The sequence below is a fragment of the Vigna unguiculata genome, chromosome 8 (genome assembly GCF_037176805.1).
Source record: "Vigna unguiculata cultivar grain cowpea cultivar isolate G323 ecotype 2 chromosome 8, ASM3717680v1, whole genome shotgun sequence".
Taxonomy (NCBI): Eukaryota; Viridiplantae; Streptophyta; class Magnoliopsida; order Fabales; family Fabaceae; genus Vigna; species Vigna unguiculata.
The window spans coordinates 34,277,557-34,286,123 of record NC_140799.1 but is presented as its reverse complement, the minus strand read 5'-3'; the positions used below and the strand labels follow the sequence as shown (position 1 = coordinate 34,286,123).

The following is an 8,567-nucleotide window of genomic DNA, read 5'->3' as shown; positions in this document are numbered from 1 at the left end:
AATGGCTCGACCATCCTGCCAACCTATATGGATTCGACAACCTCGACAAGTTCGGCTGACCCGACGACCCAAGTGTTACCGACGAGTTTGACAACCTAGTAGTGTTGGATCAGACCAAGTCGACAACCTTAACGAGCATAATCGGTCTGTATGGGTCGTCAAGTTGGTCTGACCTTTTTGGATCATTTGGCCGACCTAGCCCGTTTAGGTTTCCTTGCCGGTTAGGTACGTTGGTCGTCAGGTTGAACCAGCTCAATTGAGTAGTTGGGTTAGCCTGGTCCATCTGGGTCGTCGAGCCTATTTCCAAATTTATCGTGAATTCAAAACATAATTAAACCTAAAATAAATATTGTTAAAATGAAATTTTATCTCATAAGAAATTCAATTATTTTATCCAAACAAGAAATTGAAATGTAAGATATTTTAATTTTTTTATTCAAACAAGTTATTTAGAAATTGAAGAGATTATAATCGTAAGTAATTCAAATACAATGTATTTCAATTTCTAAGTGGTTAAAATGTTCATCCAAATACAAGGTTATACTTTGTGATGCAGGTCTATTGATAAAATAGTGTTATTGATGGATTGTTTTCTTATAGCACTAACCCTAATTATTAAAACTCTAAAACACGGTATGATGTAATGGAGAGGCCTATATAAGAACATTCACCACCATCGTCTTCCACTCCCATTCATACTAAAGCAATCATTTTACATACTCTCAATATTCCGGAGCTGGCAAACTCGAGTTCACAAAAACCATGGCTACACGATCAAGAAGATCGCAACAAGAGAACCATAACAGACTTATACAAAGCCATAACCTCGGAGGACACCAACACAATGCACCGTCTTCTAGCCCCAGACCTGGAGTGGTGGTTCCACGGCCCACCCTCCCACCGCCACCACCTCGTTCCTCACCTCACCGCCACCACCACCACCACTTATACAAAGCCTGTGCTGGTTCCTGACCTCATCGTTGGCTTCGGATCAGTGACCATCGCTGAAGGGTTCGACGAGACCAACTTGGTGTGGTGGGTGCACGCGTGGACCACCACCGCTGACGGCGTCATCACGGAGATTAGGGAGTACGTCAACACCTCCGTCACCGTCACCAGGCTCGGCTTCCATGGCTCCGACGATGTTGTTGCTTCTGCCATGTGTCAAAGCGTTTGGCAGAGCAAGCTTTCCGATGAGTCTGTTCCAGGACTCATTCTCGCCATCTAGTGAACTGAAGTTCCAAAAGGCTTCGTTGGTTGTTTCTGAAATTCACTATATCTATCTGTCAGTTCAGTGTTGTGTGTCTTAGGTTGAATGAAAGAATCTTCTTGCTGTTGGTTGTGCCATCTTTTGTTATTGTGTGTTTATTTAGGTACGTTGAAACGATGTGTCTGGATAAATAAATATGTGCTACGTATCATGTTATAGTTTCATGGCTTTTGAAGTACTCTCTCTCTCTCTAGTGTCTTCAATTACATTTATCTATTGAGTCAAAAAATAATATATCAAAATCCTATTATATAAGAACATTGTTTCTTTATTTGAGCAACTTTTCCTAATTACCTTTTTCATTTCCAATACCTACGAAGAGATATAACGACATGTTATTATATATTTTGGAACACTTATAAGAAGAGAAAAGAAGAAGAAGGTTTTTTTTCCATCGTAGGCAAATGACTTTGGTTTATTACGGATATAGGCAACTTTTTAAAAAATTAAAGAAGTAGGCAAAACGTGATGGGGGTGCATGTTTTCGTATGAAGTAATCGTGTAGCCCCCATACGTTTTTGTGGTGAACTGGGTCAGAGGGCGAAATCGTGTGGGGGATGAACGTTTTTGGTACCGTAATCGATTACCGTATGTTGTAATCGATTACTGCATGATGTAATTGTGCAGGGAGATAACGTTTTTGAAGCCGTAATCGATTACCGTTGTGTGTAATCGATTACAGAATGTGTTGCAATATTCTAGGTATTGTGTAATCGATTACGCACGAACTGTAATCGATTACATTCGTAATTTTTTGAAAAAAAACGTTAACAAACATTTGACTGGATAGGAAAACAATGATATATAATATAGTTGAATATGAAACTAAAAAACAGTGATATTAGTGAAAAAAAAAAAGATTACAATCAATTAAAGTACTAAGATAATAATATCAATGTCAAAGTGCATTAAAGAAATACAAAGTTTTTGAATGAAAATAAACATGAAAATGCATCTAAGATGGAGGAAATTGGCGCCGCACATAAGCCATGTCTTCCTCAAGTTGACCAACCTGAGCATCTATACTGTCAAATCTTGAACCAACAAAAGCCCGGAGATCGCGGATTTCGTGGATAATATCATTGAGCATAGCAGCAGATGCATCCTGGGTAGGCTGAGGCGGTGGAGATGGTGTGCGGTCATCATGAATAGGTGCATCCTGCATATCACGTTTATGAATCCATTCACCATTTTGGTTTTTTACAAAACCAAAGGAATGAATCACTTCAACACCAATTGGACCTGTTCTCCAATTAATCTCCTCAAATGGTTCATCTTCTAGAGGAACATTAAACTTAATAAAAATGTCAGTAATATGATTAGCATATGGCAAAGGGGCATGGTCTCTTAATGCCTTTTTCATCCGATATCTAATCAGATGACCCCAGTTAAGCTGCCTTCCGGTCAGCATTGCCCACATTAAGATAATGTCTTCTTCAGTAGCTTGGGCAAGGTTAGTTGATCGGGGCACCAGGCATCGACATAAGATATAGTGCAGGATACGTGTTTCCACTTTCATTTACCCTGCCAATATTCTTCCTCCAATATTTACATTGTCACAACAAATCATCATTTTTGCATTGTGACTTGAATAATCATCTCTCCATTCCTCAACCATGTTTCCCTCAAAACAGACCCCTTGAGTGCCCAATTGAGTTATACGATAAAACATATCTATATCCATCCTAATTTTCACATGCTTAACTTCACTAAGAATAACCCCTTCCTCAGTAATTTGTAAGTTGGAATAAAATACTCTAACTAATTCTGGATAATAACGTTGACGATTAGTCAAAAAAGGTAATCATCCCAAGTTGTGGAGTATATCATAGCACTCAAAGTTTTGCTCAACAATAAAATCATCAGGATATCTGGGTTCAAGAATATCTCTGGCAGAAAATTTTGAAGTATACCTCTCATATTGTGCTACGGAAGAGAATAGTCTCTGTGGTTGTGAAAGTGCAATTATTTCTTCAGGTTCGTTGACGGCGGGACCACGACGACGGCGAGCACTGACTTGAGTCTTGCTTTTCCTTAACGATTCTGCCATTTTAGGGTGTTTCTGAAGATTTGAATCGGTGGGTTTTGTAGAGAATTGAAAATGAGAAAGATTGCAACAAACGGGAGGTGATTTGGTGAAGAAATGAAGGCAAAATGATGAAATCACGGAGGAGAGAAAGGGGCGCGGGTGGGGTTTTTGGGATGCAGCGGCGGAGAGAGAAAATGTTGTTTTTATAGTGGAAGACGAGTCGTAATCGGTTACAGGGTTTGTGTAATCGATTACGACGTTAAAAATAGCATTCCAGGGGCTCCTGATAGTGGTGTAATCGATTACAGGGTTTCGGTAATCGATTACGAACGAAAAAAATAAGTTCAAGTGGGTCGTGCTAAAGTTGTAATCGATTACAGAGTTAGTGCTGTTGTCCCAAACATTTGTGATGGAACACCCCCATAGCTGGAAATATGTGGGCCAGATGAACAACCATAATATTGCGCTGGACCTGATCCAAAGTTTGAAGGTGCTGGAAAAAAACCATATGAAGTGGGAACCTGTTGAGATGACGATGGAGGATGCATTCTGTGATCCCAATTCCCAAAACCAGCAGATACATTTTATGACTAAAGGAGGCCGGGAAAGGGTGTATCCGGACGAAACTACTGATGTGAAGGCGGATTCTGATATTGCTCTAGCATGTCATACTAAAACAAAATAACAAATTAAATTTTATTATTTAAAATCAATTATAATGGAAACTTTAATTAACATGCAGTGAATGAAAAAATGATTCTCACTTCATCATCGTATGATTGCGAATTAGCCGTGATATACCGGATGGTATGATTTATGTACCATTGCATGTAGGGCGAGTTATCACGCATATGGCCACTTTTGGTGAAAGCTTCGCCCTGAACAATGGAATTGTGGCGATTATTCCATAGCATGATAAAGCGATGGTGATATTGCCTCCAATTAATTTCCCCCCTTCCTCGGAGATCAATTCAGTGAACCTCATCCAGGTACATCGGGTCGGATGGGATGTTTTGTTGCCAACCAAACTGTCTGACTACCCGGTCAACTTGGTGAAATTCAACCGTCGCAAAACATATAAGAGGAACCAATGCCCGACTAATTGGAGAAACATTTATTATTATCATGCGACTAACATGTGGTTGTCGATATGGTGTCCATAAAAACTGCAAAAATTAGTGTTAATAATTTGAAAAGAAAAAATGAAGGGAATTTCAAGAAACAAAATAGTAGACCATGGATTGATAGTGAATCTGCTTTGGTTGAATTTGATCAAATTTTTTTCGGAAGCCCACCACGGTATTTGGTCATGGAACACAGAACGTGTTTGCTGACACCACCTCACACTTAAGGGGAACGCAAGCCCAGCCACAATCTCGTCCTTCGTGACTGGTTGTATTTCTGGAGAGATGCATGTAAATCTCTCCCACGCCCAACACTGGAGCAATAACATGCATCCACCAATGTTGTCTTGATGGAATTTTGTGATGTGATCCAGTGCACGATAGAGGCATGCCAATACTGCGGAACCCCAACTAAAATTTGAAATATGCTCCAAATCTGTTAACAATTGCAAGAACATAAAATGCACGAGACTGGCTGATGTATCCGGCATCAACATGCTGCCAATCATAATGAGGATGTGTGCTCGTGCATACTGTCCAACGGTAGCCAGTGTTGCGTCATCCGGTAATTCTCGGAATCTGCTATTTAGCCATGATAGCTTTATTCGATTCCCTGTAAACATATTTTCGGGAGGAATATCCCCCAATAAATCTTGTCACAATTGTAGCAGGTTTCCAGAACTTCCACCGGTGACGGGTTCACCATCAATTGGCATCCCCAGTTGCAGTGAAACATTTTCCAGGGTAATAGTTGTTTCTCCGAGTGGCATGTGGAAGATGTGAGTTTCATTCCTCCACCTTTCACATAATGCTGTTACCATTAGGTGGTTAATTTCCATATTACTCACTTTAAGAACGTGACCAAAACCAGCTGCATCAATTAGCATTTTGACCCTAGGGTCAATAAGATCTGTATGTTTTAGTATCCAGATAGAATGTTGGTAGGTTGTTGTTCTGAGCCATAATAAACTACGTAAAAGTATATGAAAATATTAACAGAATATCATTTCAACTTAATCACTAACAAAACAAACAAAAAACAAATTATCATAAAATTTACCGAACCTGTTAGATTGACAAAGGAGAAATTAATTTTTATGCGCTGGAAATCCAACTACTATGGGAAGGCAATGAAGTATTCAGTGATGTGAATGTTGCACTTGATATGGGTACTTAAACTACCTCACCACACTATTCACTCACATGCCTTACTTTTCATTTTTCTCTCTCTCACGTAGCAAAGCACCTGGCTAAAAAATAGGACCCTATTTTCCTACACCTCCATGCACACCACCACATGGCTCCTTCTATTCACCACACAAACCTTCTCTTCAATAATAATCACTTTTTTAGAGGATCTTATACTATTTTTCAAATTTGCAGGTGGTAGAAATATTTCCAATCAAAACATTATTGTGAATAGTATCATGCACAACATAAAAGGATGCATTATTTTCAATAGTAATGTGCAGAAGCGTGATTTATTGTGAGTGCAGAAGTGTGAAGTTGTAATAGTATCATGGCAGGTGCAGCAGTCCAGGAATCACACCGAATCGGAGAATCAAAAAGGTGTAAGAAGAAAACGTGATGGGGGTGCACGTTTTCAGAATAGAAAACGTATGGGGGGGCACGTTTTCTCTAGAGAAAACGTATGGGGGCGGCACGTTTTCAAAATAGAAAACGTGTGGGGGTGCACGTTTACTAACAATTTTTTTTCTTTTCGCACCCCCTACCCACTCTTTTTGCACACCAACCCATCCCATTTCATTGTACTGACTAAAACGCTTATATATTCTACCACAGTACTATTGTTTCTCCTATCAAAACTTCTCTGCATACCAAGCTTCACATCTGAAATTTTCTGATCTATTTTTCGATCTGAAAAATTCGGGTCTACACTTCCATACCAACCTGTTCATAATGAGTTCGTGGAATTATGGAGGATCTTCTTCGTCTAATCCAATCGATGACGAACCTATCATTGCAGACATTGTCGAAGAGTTTACTTCTGATGATTTTTATGAAGACAATGCAGACGATCAAGAAATTGTCCTGATTCCTCCTATGGATTACAATCCCTATGGGGAAGTCGAACTACAAAAACGCATGCAATTCGATTCTAAAGAGGCAACGATGTCTGCCATCAAACATTATCACATCACTAATGGATACAGCTTCAATGTGGTAGAATCAAAACCGCATCTTTATGTTGCACGATGCATCCATTACAATAATGGATGTCAATGGCGTCTAAGGGCTAGTCATAGTAAAATCCGACATCATTGGGAAATCAAGTCCATTGATGGTACACATACGTGTTTCTCTACATTAATGTCACAAAATCACTACAATCTAGATTCGACCCAAATTGCTTCCATTGTTTTTAATTTGGTCCGCACAAATCCAAGCATTCGCATCAAAAGCTTGGTCGCTGACATCAAAAGTCGTTACAGATACACAGTCACATATAGAAGAGCATGGATTGCGAAGGAGAAAGCAATAACAATGGAGTATGGTGATTGGGACCAATCTTATAATGAAGTTCCCATATGGTTACTAACTGCCCAACAAACCAATCCTGGGACAATTTTTCAACTTTCTGGTCCTCCAGTTAATATTGATGCAGAGGATGGAAGTTCCACATACATTATGGAACATTGCTTTTGGGCATTTGGACCTTGCATTGAAGGTTTTAAGTATTGTAAACCTATTGTTCAAGTGGATGGAACCTTTTTAACAGGCAGATATCATGCCACCTTGCTAACTGCAATTGCTCAGGATGGAAATAGAAACATATTTCCTTTGGCATTTGCAATAGTAGAAGGTGAGACAAAGGAGGCATTGATTTGGTTTTTTCAACTACTATGAGAGCATGTAACTCCTCAGCCAAATCTCTGCCTAATTACTGATAGAGGCAAGGGAATTTTGTCAGCCCTACGATCGGAAGAAGTTGACTGGGAATCAGACAATCTTCACTCTGTCTACTGCATACGTCATTTGGGTTCCAACTTAAACAACCGCTTTAAAAATGCCGATCTCAAGAAACAATTCATTAACTTGGGTACGACGTTTTCCTAACTTTAATTTCCAGATGCACAAAATATTTCCTATACATAATATTTTTTCATTTCATTTTATATTTCTTTTTCACAGCTTATGAAGTCAAACAACCTACCGTACAAGCAAAACTTTCAGCTATGAGGTCCAAATTCCCACAAGCAGTAGCTTGGATTGATAAAATCCCCTTACATAAGTGGTCTCAGGCTTATGATGGGGGGCGCAGGTACACGCACATGACAACAAACTTGGCGGAGTGCATGAACTCTGTGCTTAAGGGGGCTCGCTCATTACCTATCTGTGCACTATTGAAAATTACATTTCAAAACATAAATGCTTGGTTTGTTGAACGCGGCTTAAAGGCAGACTCTATGTTAAGAGCTGGCCATCAATATCCAGAAGATGTCACAACCTTGCTCCAACAAAATCAACAGAAATCTACATATTGTCATGTTCAACGCTACGATCGAGATAATTCAGAATTCGAGGTGCAAGAGATATCGAGCCCCCATCACTATCGGCCAAAACCAATCTCATTCACTGTTAGATTAAACGATTGGTGGTGTGATTGTGGTCACTTCCAAGCTAGTTGATTACCCTGTCATCACGTCATAGTTGTTTGTTCTTTTGGTCATATGCCACTTTCAAATTTTATCGATCCAGTTTACACCCTTGATAACATAAATAAGGCTTATCAAGTCCAATTCCACCCCCTGCGAAATGAGGACTATTGGTCAACATATACAGGTCCTAATTTCACTCCAGACCCCCAAACTAGGCGTAAGGCTTCGGGACGACCTACAATGACTAGGATCCATAATGAAATGGATCAACCCGTTACGGATAAGCCAAAAAAATGCTCTTATTGTCGCACTGAGGGTCATCATAGGGGACAATGTCCATTTCGCCAATAATTTGTACATTTTTTATTTCAATTAATTTAATTTTCAATGTTTTTTTCTTCTTTCTACAATGTCAAAATTAAGACAATTTTCTATCAACATTAATATTTCTTATGCCTTCATCAACTACAAGTTCAAATACTGTATTCTTTTATGGACCAAAAAACTTTATAAAATCAGAACAA

General features: G+C 39.3%; 2 pseudogenes; both read left to right on the top strand.

The window, feature by feature from the left end:
- Window positions 1–703: 703 nt before the first annotated feature.
- LOC114195092 (wound-induced protein 1 pseudogene) lies at window positions 704–1,434 on the top strand (annotated as a pseudogene).
- A 4,909-nt stretch (window positions 1,435–6,343) lies between these two features.
- Window positions 6,344–8,073, top strand: LOC146884430 (uncharacterized; annotated as a pseudogene).
- The last annotated feature ends 494 nt before the right edge of the window (window positions 8,074–8,567 follow it).